This window comes from Oncorhynchus mykiss, chromosome 13, assembly GCF_013265735.2.
Source record: "Oncorhynchus mykiss isolate Arlee chromosome 13, USDA_OmykA_1.1, whole genome shotgun sequence".
NCBI lineage: Eukaryota > Metazoa > Chordata > Actinopteri > Salmoniformes > Salmonidae > Oncorhynchus > Oncorhynchus mykiss.
Window position 1 is genome coordinate 25,665,032 of NC_048577.1, and position 15,000 is coordinate 25,680,031.

The window sequence follows — 15,000 nt, forward strand, 5'->3', positions numbered from 1 at the left end:
CTAGAGCCATAATCATTATGCTTAATTCTATGTTAAAGTAGTATCTCAACATACCTCTTGAGCTATCTGTATCCTCCTGACTGGAACCTAAATATGCTTCCTAAATATGCTTCTCTGCATCTCTGCTAAAATCAAGGTAAAAGATTGAAGGAATGTGAGTCTTATACATTTAGGTATTGCTTGCTTTTCTAAAGTCTACCAACATTGACAGCAGGCATGCCAGCTAAGATAGTTTGACAAGCTAGCTACTCTAACTTCGTCGGTAGCTAGTTATGAGGTTGGGAGATTGGGAACCTATCTGGGCTATCTAAAGTCAACTTCATAATATTGCCAGGTGGCTAGTAGTATTACATAGATAAAATACATGTGCTGAGCACTTGTTGGCTGCTTTTCCTTCACTCTGCAGTCCAACTCATCCCAACCATCAAGGCAAATGGTGTCTACTTTGAAGAATCTCATATATTTTCATTTGTTTAACAATTTTTTGGGGTAACTACATGATTCCATATGTGTTATTGATGTCTTTACTATTATTCTACAATGTAAAACAGTAAAAATAAAGAAAAACCCTTGAATGAGTAGGTGTGTCCAAACCTTTGACTGGTACTGTATATACATTTATGTATGTATATTTCATACAGATATATATACAGAAGTATGTGGACACCCCTTCAAATTAGTGGATTTGGCTATTTCAGTCACACCCATTGCTGACAGGTGTAAAATGAAGCACACAGCCATGCACTCTCCATAGACAAACATTGGCAGTAGAATGGCCCGTACTGAAGAGCTCAGTGACTTTCAACGTGGCACCATCATAAGATGCTACATTTACAACAAGTCAGTTATTACATTTTCTGCCCTGCTAGAACTGCCCGGTCAACTGTAAGTGCTGTTATTGTGAAGTGGAATCATCTAGGAGCAACAACGGCTCAGCAATGAAGTGGTAGGCCACACACGCTCAGAGAACGGGACCAATGAGTGCTGAAGCTCGTAGCGCGTAAAAATCGTCAGTCCATGGATGCAACACTTACTACCGAGTTCCAAACTACCTCTGGAATCAATGTCAGCACAATAACTGTTCCGTCAGCTGCTTGATGAAATGGGTTTCCATGGCCGTGCAGCCGCACACAAGCCTGAAATCACCATGCGCAATGCCATGTGTCGGCTGGAGTGGTGTAAAGCTCGCCGCCATTGGACTCTGGAGCAGTGGAAATGCATTTTCTGGAGTGATTAATCACGCTTCACCATCTAGCAGTCCAATGGACTAATCTTGGTTTGGCGGATACCAGGAGAACGCTAACTGCTCCAATGCTTAGTAATAACTGTAAAGTTTGGTGGAGAAAGAGTAATGGTCTGCGGCTGTTTTTCATGGTTCGGGCTAGGCCCCTTAGTTCCAGTGAAGGGAAATCTTAATGCTACAACATACAATGACATTTTAGACGATTCTGTGCTTCCAACTTTGTGGCAACAGTTTGGGTAAAGCCCTTTCCTGTTTCAGCATGACAATGTCCCAGTGCACAAAGCGAGGTCCATACAGAAAAGGTGTGGAAGAAGTTGACTGGCCTGCACAGAGCCCTGACCTTAACTCCATCGAACACCTTTGGGATGAATTGAAACACTGACTGATATATATATGTATGTATGTATGTGTGTGTATATACACTACATGACCAAAAGTATGTGGACACCTGCTCGTTAAACATCTCATTCCAAAATCATGGGCATTAATATAGAGTTGGTCCCCCTTTTGCTACTATAACACCCTCCCTCCACTCTTCTGAGAAGGCTTTCCACTAGATGTTGGAACATTGCTGCAGGGACTTGCTTCCAATCAGCCACAAGAGCATTAGTGAGGTCGTGCACTGATGTGGGCGATTAGGCTAGAATGCCATTGTATGCTGTAGCATTAAGATTTCCCTTCACTGGAACTAAGGAGCCTAGCCCGAACCATGAAAAACAGCCTCAGACCATTATTTTTCCTCCACCAAACTTTACAATTGGCACTATGCATTTGGGCAGGTAGCATTCTCCTGGCATCTGTCAAACACAGATACGTCCATCAGACTGCCAGATGGTGAATCGTGATTCATCGTTTCAACTGCTCCAGAGTACAATGAAGGCGAGCTTTACACCACTCCAGCCGACGCTTGGCATTGCGCATGGTGATCTTAGGCTTGTGTGCGCCTGCCCGGCTATGGAAACCCATTTAATGAAGCTCACAACTAACAGTTTTTGTGCTGAAGTTGCTTCCAGAGACAGTTTGGAACTCAGTAGTGAGTGTTGCAGACAATTTTTTATGCGCTACGCACTTCAGCACTCAGATCCCGTTCTCTGAGCTTGTGTGGCTATATATAAAACAATGGATGCACCTCAATAGTGTAAAGTTGCTTGCTCTCCTCATCTCTTCTCCTTAATCTGCACTTCATCCACAATATGGAGGGTGACTTTCACGTAGTTCCTTTCATTCACCCTCAAGTTATTTCCCCATTAGTGATGATGAAAGAAAGAAGACGAGGAGAGGATGCCACTTCAGACTATTGAGATGCATGCAGCCAGTGTGTAGCACAGGGGGGAGCGGAAGGTAGTTGTGGTTGCTTTTAGATGGCTCCATTACGTGTGTGGCTTTACGAGCTGAGAGAGAGACTAAGGCAGGATGGTGTAGGAGGATATTTTTTTCTGAGCAGTTGTTAAACAAGTTGTGTAACCCTTTGTTACCTTACTTATGCTTCCCCGGTCAAGGTTTCTCATCATAACATTGTACAGGATTGTGCAAAAAGGTTTGCCAATTCCAAATATACCAACCAATAAGCTTCAGAAATGGCTTGGGCTACTTCCCACATGACATTTACGTAATTTAGCTGACACTCTTATCCAGAGCGACTTACAGGAGCAATTAGGGTTAAGTGCCTTGCTCAAGGGCACATAGACACATTTTTTCACCTAGTCGGCTCAGGGATTCTAGCCAGAGATCTTTTGTTTACTGGCCCAACATTCTTAACTGTTTGGCTACCTGCCACCCACACACAGCACACTAATTCCAGACCTACGAAATGTTCGGGTTTCATGTGCTGTCTGTCCAATATAGAGCTCACCAGTTTGTAGTCGTAAAAAACGGGAATGAGTTACCTCTGGTTTGTTCAGCCATTTCTATGGGGGAAATTAATGGGGAAAGAATAGGGTTTGGTATAAATGCCGAAAATAAGGTCTGAGGTTAACACAGGCTTAGGATATATGTTTTGTTCTATGGGATAAAATCAGTGGGTTATGAAGCCTTTAATGTGCTTTATGTCCTTTTTCTGCAGACATAAATGCTTCAAAATTCACAAAAAGGGAAGTTAGCTGATTAAGATGATCTCATAGAAAAACATGTATAAGATCTCTTAAGACTGTGTTTACCAAAGACCTGGTTTTTGGCATTTTTCCAAAAACCCTCCATAAACTCTATTCATTTCCACATAGGTTTTGTCCAACGAACCATGGCGGAGTTAGAGCATACAAAAATTCACCAGTACTATTGCTCTCTATTCACCTTCCTTACCCCACGGTTCAAATAACAAGGGGGCTAGGCACCCCCATAGCAAATCACCCCCCCCCCCCCCCACCATAATAATTTAAATATCATTGTTGGCCAAAATGTAAATATCATTGTTGGCCACCTCCCAAATTGTCAAAGATATCTACCTCCCCCAAGAGAAGTACTCTCAAGAGAGGGAGCACACCCTCAAGTCTATTTTTAACTATTCTCCTTACTTACACCACCCCCTGGTGGTGGTGTGTAAAGATACCTTATTGTCATACATCGCTAGATGGACAATATCATTGATGGGCTTTCTTCTTTTGCAAACGACTAAAGCCTTGCCACTGCTGGCTTTAATGCTCAAATCAGTTTTGTCTTCAAATCTGTTTAGGACTACTGACTGTCCGAACAGCAGTTACAAGTGGCCAAATCGGATTTTTGTGTGTTCAGACAGCAGTCATTTGCTGACACGGATACGCTAGTTGTCATAGAAATGACAGGTGTGTGTGCAGTGGGGTAGGCTGATTGGTGGTGGTGCTTCCTATCACTCAGAAGTTATGTGGCAAGCTAAGGTGACAAAAATGCCTGTCATGAACGTTTCCTAGTTGCTTTGAATGTTCAAAATCATAGGGTAAGAACACTTTGAAAGCCTTAAAGGATAAAATGATCCAACTTTCAAAACAAGTAATTTTCAGCTAGCCACAGCAGTCAACTAGCTAGCTAGGTAGAGGTTTAGCTTTCTAGCACATTCACTAATTTGTTTGTAAACAATTAACAAGCTAGTTAGCTACAATGTCATGTTCTTGTCAAACTGTCAACAGAGGAGCCAGCAAGCAACAAGATATGCCGAATAACAGTATAAAAACCACTTGAGGGTAAATAAATCAGATTTGACCGTCACATGGTCAGGGATCAGATTTCTATCTGACTTCAAACCGCCTTTATAGGTGGTTTGAAATGTGGCTTGAAATATCAGATTCCATGTGCTTTTTGGATGCTCAGACTGCAGGAAAAATAACAGATTTGAATCAGATATACAAATAGGATTTGAGTCACTTCAAACTGCCTAATGTGAACACAGAGTCTCACTCCCATAACTCAAGTCTCCTACTGATGACTCACACTCTTTGCAGCGACTGCCTGTCCTATTGGTCACCTTCCTCTTTGTTTAGTCATCCCTCTCTCCCACCCTTCCTTACAAACTTTAGGGTGGATTAACAAGTGTTGTTTTACTGTATTTGAAAGGTCACGAATTCGCCATTGCTGACTCTTAATATGTCCGTGTGTGTCTGGTCTCGTTTTTATGAACAGTCAATAAGAATGCTGTCCTTTTTGTCTCTTCCACTAGGCATTAGGCCTGCCAATTTCATGATTTAGTTTGTTTTCTAGCAGTTGCCCTTGTTGCAACAGAGTGGGCATTTTCTGTAAATCTGCAGTGAAGTGGGCCGCCACAAATTTTTGAAGATTGGACATCAGGTCTATTACTTTCTAATTCTCTGCTGCCCAGTGCTTTCTGTATTTTGGCCCAGTTTTCCACACTGTATTTTTTCTCTCTCTCTCTCTGTCTCTCTCTATCTCCTCCCTCCGTCCCCACCCCCAGATGAGACAGCGCTACGTTCTAAGAACTGAGCAGCGCAGCCGGCTCTGTCCATAAATAAATGACTGATTCTCTCTACACTAAGGTCAAACACTTTGGCTGTGTGAAAAGTTCCCACGCTTTCCCACTTCACTTCTCTGCCTACAACGTCAGTGTCATTCCCTCCCGTAGGGAGGTGGCTGTTGGTTGCGAAACGGCGGCTCTACAGGTGGGTTAATCAGCTACCAATGTAATGTTCCAGCCTGCAACCGCATCAATGATTCATTCGGTTACTGGCTCACGAAGCCAACACACTTTCTCAGGATAGCCAGACAGATTGTCCAATAGAAAGCCAGGGGGGATGGCTGAATGGCTGACTTCATTGGGAAATCATTGTGTAGTCTTAATGTGGTCTGTCGTCAGTACTGTAGTATGTAGGTTGTGCATCACATGCAAGTCAAACAAATGCATTCCTCAAGTAGTCATTCAAGTAGTCATGTATTGACCAGAGGGTGTATAGTAGTCAAACAACTTTTGATACACTTTATTGACCATAGTAGCGTATCTTTAGATAATTGAAATGTTATCAATGCCTGGAGGGGGTTATGTTAGTTTAGCTAGCATTGGCATTCAGAGAATCCCCCATCTGCTTTCAATTACATGTTGTGAGTCGTGTGTTTACTGACAGGGACACTGGCTGCTCATCTGGATTGACCATTAGGTACTTTGTTGGAACTGCGCAGGTTAACCTCTGCCTGTTGCGGGATGAAAGGTGTCTCTTTGTGCACAGGACTTTGGGTCATTGGCTTTTTCAGATGTTCCCTGAACATCAGTCCACTCTCAATGTGTTGATAAAGGTCACATAATTCTGCCATTTCTCAGACAGGCCTACTATCCAATATAACAGGAATTTAGGCAACCCAGGCTTCATTTCCCATATAAAAACAGTATTACTGTGTATTTGCAATGCTAAAATGAGACCCCAAAATGTTTCAGTTCAGATAGTGTGTTCTAAGTTAATCTAGCCAGCCCTCCTTTAGAAGAAAACTTCAAGCTCTGTCTTTTTTGGCAGGGCTAACCAATATGCCAGTGTTTACTGACAAATGCAGAGAGAGCCCTCGAGTCTGTTTGAAAGGAATGCAATTAAACTAAGCTCCTTCTTTGTTTTGTCAAATTAAGTTGCTTGGCAGGAGCATCCATCGGTAAATAGCATTCTTATGACAAAGGGTTTCCCTTTTTGGTTCACTCTAGATTTATCGTATTCATTTGAGGAATCATAGTGGGTAGCTAAAGAATGGTGCCAGGGCATTCCAGGACTTCAATAATAATGAGGTGTCAACTACCTGGCTCAATGTAACACAGATAATGTATATAAAATTGTCTGTTTAATGACAAAACTTTGTATAACATAGTACTCTGGTTTCGCGGTTGTATTGGTGCAGTATAAATAGAGGCAAGTATGTTTACTGACAACACTCCATATAAAAGAACACAATGCGTCTCAAATGGCACTCTATTCCATATATAGTGCACTACTTTTGACCAGGGCCCAAAGGGCTTTAGTCTAAAGTAGTGCACTATACGGTATAGGGAATAGGGTGCTATTTGGGACGTAGTCTCTCCTTTTCTGGTTGTATTGGTACAGTATAAAAAGAGGCAAGGGAGGGGTTTCCTTGGTATGCATTCTTATGAATTGACTAATTATTTAAACAAATGAATTATAAACATGAATAAAAACATGGTCATTATAGATAAACCACACAATATACACACCTCTGTTATTGACTCCATTCCAGGCATTACTATGAGCTGTCCTCCCCTCAGCAGCCTCCACTGGTGTGAGTGCACATGAGCCATATCTCTTCATTAACGATCACCCAGCCCCGTATGAATGAATTGCGTTTACTGAGTTACAAAGTCATTACAGGCCTTGGAAGATATCCCTTTTGATGCTTTGTTCCCGCAGCTCTGAGAGATGACACAGTCATTAACATGCTCCTTGGCTCTCTACCTCAATAGGCTCCAATACGTAACTAATGAGGGCGTGTACGGGGGGGGGGGGGGGGGGGGGGGCCCATCTGGCATTCCCGAGCACTGTTGTCTTACTCTGCTTTGGTCCAGATAGACCATTTACCAACAAGGAAGGGGACTCAGAACATTTTTTGAATTGAAATCCAGTGTTAGTTGCTCTATCCATCCCCCCAAAAATGTAAGATAAAACCGAATCCACCCCAAAGGACATTTGGTGGGGACCCACTCCACCCCCAATCTAGATTTGCATATAACCAGATACCTCAAACCTCAGGTATTAGGCATTGGAGTCCAATCTCCCACTGCCCTGCTCAACTCAGTTTATAATTCCATACATTTTTGACAAACCTGCCATTGCATAATGCTGAGCTAAGCATCAACCATTTTGCATTGTGGCAAAGTGATCAGGTGATTCAATTGGTTGGTTGGAAGAGTAGTTTATTGAAGGTATTCTTTAGCTTTTCTGTTCTCATTGTAATGAACATGAAGGGAGACAGAGTGTGCTGATTTCAAGCGTGGGGGTGCAGCAGGTGTTTATTGCAAAGGAACACAGGAGGAGGCAGGCGGCTGGGTCCAGGGGGAGGCAGAAGGTCGTACACAGGGGGTCCAAAAGGTTAACAGTACAGGCAGGGAAAAGGCTAGTAACGTAGTCTGGGAGATCAGGAAATAGGAAGATAACAGGAAAACCGATAGGCTAAAGTACAGGCAGGTAATAGGCGTCATTAGTGAGGCAGGCAAAAACTATCATACACGGGAGGAGTAAATCACAGGAAACCCAGCGCGCTGAAAGCCGTGTGTCACAAAACAAACAATACCTCACATTGATGTGGTGCAAATAACTGAACTAAATAGTGTGTGATAATGACATACAGGTGTGTGAACAGGTGATTAGAATTCAGGTGACTGGGATCTGGAGAGTGAGCTGTGTTCAAGAGATCTAGGTGTTTGAGAGTGTGAGCTGGAAAGTGGGCTGGAAAGTGAGCTGCGTTCAGGGGATCTACGTGTTTGAGGGTGTGAGTTGGAAGCAGACGTTACACTCATTGTGCAAAGAAGTTTACCTTACATTGTGTTATTTTCTCTCATCTGACAAAAGGAGATCCAAATGAGATAATGAATATTAATTAGTCATATGCAAATTTCACAACACTGAAATTGCTACTAAGCTGCTGTATGACTGTTTGCCACTGGCGTGTAAAAGCCTTATTTGTGCATGGAGCAGAATTCATGACACACAGAGTAATACATCTCCAAATATTGATGAGTAGTTATGTGAGTGTTTATGTTGTCAAAAGGGTTTATTCGCTGGAAGTTATTCTGTCAAATCAAATCAAAGTTTATTTGTCACGTGCGCCGAATACAACAGGTGTAAACCTTACAGTGAAATGCTTACTTACAGGCTCTAACCAATGGTGCCAAGCACCATTGGTTAGAAGACCGTAAGATGGCGGCCATCTCCTCCAGCGCCATCTTGTCCCAAGCATGTGTGTTTCATAGTGTGTGACATCAGTCCCTCTTGGTTTAGCTTGCTCATTAACAGAGGGAGATTGTTTGAATGTCTGGTGACAAATGTGCCTGGGGCCACTTGAATTAGCTACAATGTCTTCAGAAAGTATTCATACCGCTTAACTTATTCCACATTTTGTTTTGTTACAGCCTGAATTCAAAATAGATTAAGTTGATTATTTTTCTCACCCATCTACACACAATATAAAATAATAAAATAATAATATATAAAATAAAAAAAGTGAAAACACATTTGCACATTGCACATTTATTGAAAATGAAATACAGAAATATCTATTTTACATAAGTATTCACTCCCCTGAGTCAATTCTTTGTAGAAGCACCAATGGCAGTGATTACAGCTGTGAGTCTTTCTGGGTAAGTCACTAAGAGCTTTCCACACCTGGATTGTTCAACATTTGACCACATTTCTTTAAAATATTCTTCAAGCTCTGTCAAATCGGTTGTTGATCATTGCTAGACAACCATTTTCAGGTCTTGCCATAGATTTTCAAGTAGATTTAAGACAAAACGGTAACTCGGCCACTCAGAAAACATTCACTGTCTTCTTGGTAAGAAACTCCAGTTTAGATTTGTCTTTGTGTTTTAGATTATTATCCTGCTGAAATGTGAATTCATCTCCCATTGTCTGGTGGAAAGCAGACTGAACTAGGTTTTCCTCTAGGATTTTGCCTGTGCTTAGCTCCATTCTGTTTATTTTTTATCCTGAAAAACTCCCCAGTCCTTAACGATTACAAGCATACCCATAACATTGTGCAGCCACCACTATGCTTGAAAATATGTAGATTGGTACTCAGTATTCTGTTGGATTGGATTTGCCCCAAATATAAAACTTTGCATTCAGGACAAAAAATGTATTGCTTTGCCAATTGTTTTACAGTATTACTTGAGTGCCTTGTTGCAAACAGGATGCATGTTTTGGAATATTTGTATTCTTTGTAGGGTTTCTTCTTTTCACACAGTCAATTAGGTTAGTATTGTGGAGTACCTACAATGTTGTTGATCCATCCTCAGTTTTCTCCAATCACAGCCATTAAACTCTGTAAACGTTATTTGTCACATGCGAAGAATACAACAGGTGATACTTACAGTGAAATGCTTACTTACGAGACCTTAACCGACAATGCAATTCAAGAAATAGAGTTAATAAAATATTCACTAAATAAACTAAAGTACTGTATATATATTTTTTGGAATCAATCAAAAAGTAACACTTTAAATTTACAGAACAATAACGAGGCTATATACAGGGGGTATACAGGGGGTACCGGCACGGGTCCCCAACAACAAAAATACAGAAATGTAATAAATTGATTTGCATTTTAATGAAGTTAATAAGTATTTGACCCATCTGCAAAACATGACTTAGTACTTGGTAGCAAAACCCTTGTTGGCAATCACAGAGGTAAGACATTTCTTGTAGTTGGCCACCAGGTTTGCACACATCTCAGGAGGGATTTTGTCCCACTTCTCTTTGCAGATCTTCTCCAAGTCATTTTCGAGGCTGACATTTGGCAACTCGAACCTTCAGCTCCCTCCACAGATTTTCTATGGGATTAAGGTCTGGAGACTGGCTAGGCCACTCCAGGACCTTAATGTGCTTCTTCTTGAGCCACTCCTTGTTGCCTTGACCATGTGTTTTGGGTCATTGTCATGCTGGATTTGACGGTACATGGCCCCGTCCATCGTCCCTTTGATGCAGTGAAGTTGTTCTGTCTCCTTAGCAGAAAAACCCCCAAAGCATGTTTCCACCTCCATGTTTGACTTTGGGGATGGTGTTCTTGGGGTCATAGGCAGCATTCCTCTTCCTCCAAACACAGCGAGTTGAGTTGATGCAAAAGAGCTCCCACCTCTTTTTGGCAACAATGCAAAACGTTATGTTTGGCGTAAAAGCAACACAGCTGAACACACCATCCCCACTGTCAAACATGGTGGTGGCAGCATCATGGTTTGGGCCTGCTTTTCTTCAGCAGGGACAGGGAAGATGGTTAAACTTGATGGGGAGATGGATGGAGCCAAATACAGGACCATTCTGGAAGAAAACCTGATGGAGTCTGCCAAAGACCTGAGACTGGGACGGAGATTTGTCTTCCAACAAGACAATGATCCAAAACATAAAGCAAAATCTACAATGGAATGGTTCAAAAATAAACATATCCAGGTGTTAGAATGGCCAAGTCAAAGTCCAGACCTGAATCCAATCGAGAATCTGTGGAAAGAACTGAAAACTGCTGTTCACAAATGCTCTCCATCCAACCTCACTGAGCTCGAGCTGTTTTGCAAGGAGGAATGGGAAAAAATTTCAGTCTCTCGATGTGCAAAACTGATAGAGACATACCCCAAGCGACTTACAGCTGTAATCGCAGCAAAAGGTGGCGCTACAAAGTATTAACTTAAGGGGGCTGAATAATTTTGCACGCCCAATTTGTCAGTTTTTGATTTGTTAAAAAAGTTTGAAATATCCAATAAATGTCGTTCCACTTCATGATTGTGTCCCACTTGTTGTTGATTCTTCACAAAAAAATACAGTTTTATATCTTTATGTTTGAAGCCGGTAATGTGGCAAAAGGTCGCAAAGTTCAAGGGGGCCGAATACTTTCGCAAGACACTGTATGTAATACTATTGGCTTGCTGATTTAAAAGGTAACATTGTGAATGTTAACGAAATGTACATTTCTTTTCCAGAAAAAAAGGGGTTACATTTTCTCTGGTCAAAATGTCATTGGAGACTGTGGTACTGAGGAAAGCAGTTAGAGATATTCGGCCACTTTAAAAGTCTTAGTATCTGGATAAGGCTATAACTGGAGTTCCGGATAAGTGAGGCCAGCTCATGTGTGTTCTTGGCCTATATGCGATAGTGGATTTCCTTTGGAAGGGTTTTTTCAATTCAGTTTCAAATTGGGTATGCAGAAGGATGGAAATGTTTTTGAAAATGTATTTAAGTTATTTCTAAAGAAAAGAGAGTGGAAACATTTTAATGGTGTCAAATGCCCTGAACCCTAAGAATTTCCCGTGAAGACTGATCAACTTCACTATTAGTCATTTAGGTCAACATTGGATCATTCAGAGATCCTCACTGAACTTCTGGAGAGAGTTTGCTGCACTGAAAGTAAAGGGGCTGAATAATTTTGCACGCCCAATTTTTCAGTTTTTGATTTGTTAAAAAAGTTTGAAATATCCAATAAATGTCGTTCCACTTCATGATTGTGTCCCACTTGTTGTTGATTCTTCACAAAAAAATACAGTTTTATATCTTTATGTTTGAAGCCTGAAATGTGGCAAAAGGTCGCAAAGTTCAAGGGGGCCGAATACTTTCGCAAGGCACTGTATGTGGAAAACTATAAATACCTAGGTGTCTGGTTAGACTGTAAACTCTCCTACTAGATTCACATTAAGCTCTCCAATCCAAAATTAAATCTAGAATCAGCGTCCTATTTCGCAAGAAAGCATCCTTCATTCATGTTGCCAAACATACCCTCGTAAAACTGACTATCCTAGCCATCCTTGACTTCGGCGATGTCATTCACAAAATAGCCTCCAACACTCTACTCAGCAAATTGGATGTGGTCTATCACAGTGCCATCCGTTTTGTCATCAAAGCCCCATATACTACCCACCACTGCAACCTGTATGCTCTCGTTGGCTGGCCCTCGCTTCATATTCATTGCCAAACCCACTGTATTCAGGTCATCTATAAGTCTTTGCTAGGTAAAGCCCCGCATTATCTCAGCTCACTGGTCACCATAGCAGCACCCACCCATAGCATGCGCTCCAGCAGGTATATTTCACTGGTCATCCCCAAAGCCACCTCCTCCTTTGGCTCTCCTTTCCTTCCAGTTCTCTGCCTCCAATGACTGGAATGAATTGCAAAAATCACTGAAGCTGGAGTCTTATTTGTCCCTCACTAACTTTAAGCATCAGCTGTCAGAGCAGTTTACCGATCATTGCACCTGTACCTAGCCCATCTATAAATAGCCCTCCCAACTTCCTGATCCCCATATTTATTTTTTGCTCCTTTGCACCCCAGTATTTCTACTTGCACATTCATCTTCTGCACATCTATCACTCCAGTGTTTAATTGCTCATTGTAATTATTTCACCACTATGGCTATTTATTGCCTTACCTCCCTAATCTTACTACATTTGCACACACTATATAGACTTTTCTATTGTGTAATTGACTGTATGTTTGTTTATCCCATGTGTAACCCATGTGTTGTTTGTGTCGCACTTCGTTGCTTTATCTTGGCCAGGTCGCAGTTGTAAATGAGAACTTGTTCTCAACTGGCCTACCTGGTTAAATACATGTGAAATAAAAAAAATTAAAGATCCAACGTCTGTAATACTTGAATGAAATGGAGCTTAATCCAGTTTGTTGAGGTTATCTTTCTCTCGTGGCAGTGTCTCTCAAATCGGCCTTGTCAATGTATTTCAATCAACAATCTCATGTGGATGACTGAATCTTCCCATAATATACGCCCTGGATGTGGTGGCATTACCTAATAGAGTTGCAATCGACTGTAAATGTCCTAAGGGTCTTTAAGGTGTGCCAATGTGAGATAGAGAGATAAAGGTAGAGAGCAATATTCTTGGCCAACATGTGGCTTCTCATTTCAAGAGATAAGGAGGCCCTCAAGGAGTGCCGTTCTCTGATATACTCTTTCCCCTACCAACCTCTCTCCTCGCCTCATGCCACCATTATGTTTTTTCCTACTCTATAGTCGATACGGAGAGGCATTCGGCGGGGGAACGGGGGGTCATGAAACAACATGCCCCCTCTCTGCTTCCCCGCGCTGCACCGTGAAGTATCACATGATCAACCATCCACTTGTATAGGAACCTGGTACGGCTACACATTACCGCGGCTTGGTCATTCCAGCAAAGGTGGAGAAAGGAAGAGAGTTGAGTGGAGAGTCAATGAAAAAAAATGCAGGGTTTTAATGTGATGTCGTATTATCGGAACCGATTCAAAGTGCAGGAGTTGTTCATTGTCTTGAGCCAATAAAATAACAAGATCAGGGAATCTCTTGAGTTTGACTCCCCGGAAATACTAGATACAATTCCCATATGAGTGGTGGAGCATTACTAGTTCAGACTTGAATAGGGATGGTCGACCTTGTTCCTCCATTCGTACAAACTGGAGAGCTGCATGGATAGACGGGAAACCACCAGTGGTGTCGTGCTATGTTTTTAGGTGAAGGAGCGCATTTAAAAACGTTTAAAAATGTTTTAATGTTATAATTTCTCAATCAACGTTTGTACTGATGGATGTAGCCTATTGAATATCATTGTAGGATAGGCCCATGTATAAAATTCCAAGAAAATGTTATATTTTGAATATCCTCAAACAACAAATTAGGCATACCTAATTTCTAAATAGGCCATCGTCACTGTCAATCGTGAATGATAATTCTTCATGTTTTACCGGTGAAATGTCCAAACTGCAAGCCTGCCAGTCATTTGATCTCAATCAGTTTTATGGGAATATGCCTTTAGATCTTCTTGAATTACTGTTTCGTGACCGGATGGTCTTAACAAACTATTAGCCTTTCTTATTGGCTTATTTTGTTTCAATCTTTTTGTTTCAATCTAAGCATATATCCTGCCTATTGGCATGCGGTGTTGAGTTTTGGCACAGGATTTTTGTTGTTGTTGACTATTCAGCTTCAGATAAGAAATGACTGAGGAGGTGTTTTTGGTGTAACATATTATAGGCCCACTACGCTACCATATATGCTGTTATATTCGGTTCTGTTAGGCTATGTAAAATACTAATGAATCATTATGTGATCTTGCGAGATATTGATTCAGTTTTGATCTAACATTAGGCCTACTAAATGAGCACCATTGTGAGTAGTGATAATATTCTATTTGTAATATAATCATAAGTGGTGAATATGACTATTAGGCGTAGGCAACAGATCTTGACAAGGGTTATTTTAAGCAAATTGAGCGCCCTTCGCATAGTGGTGATGAATGGACAGCACCGTAACCAAGTGCTCACACTATCGTTCTGGGTTCCACTGCGCAAGACGGGGCCCGTGGAGTTTTATGAACTACAAGGCAGACACGCAGTGAATTTGGATCCTAGATCTCGTTGGGGTGATGATAAGGTTCATGCGGTGGATCAGTTTGTCTGCATACGCGATAGAGGTGGTGTGTTTCTATAAGCTAAGCACTCAGACAGTAGGGCGAGTTGAAGTGCGTCGTACGTGAGCCCTAAATTCATAACAAACTGTTTTGAGGACAGACATTTTTGCAACTCTTCGTAGAGTTTTCTGTCTGTGGCTGTTCTTGTTACATCAGATTTGGCCTGCTCAAAGTGGCCAAGACTCCAAACGATGGGCCT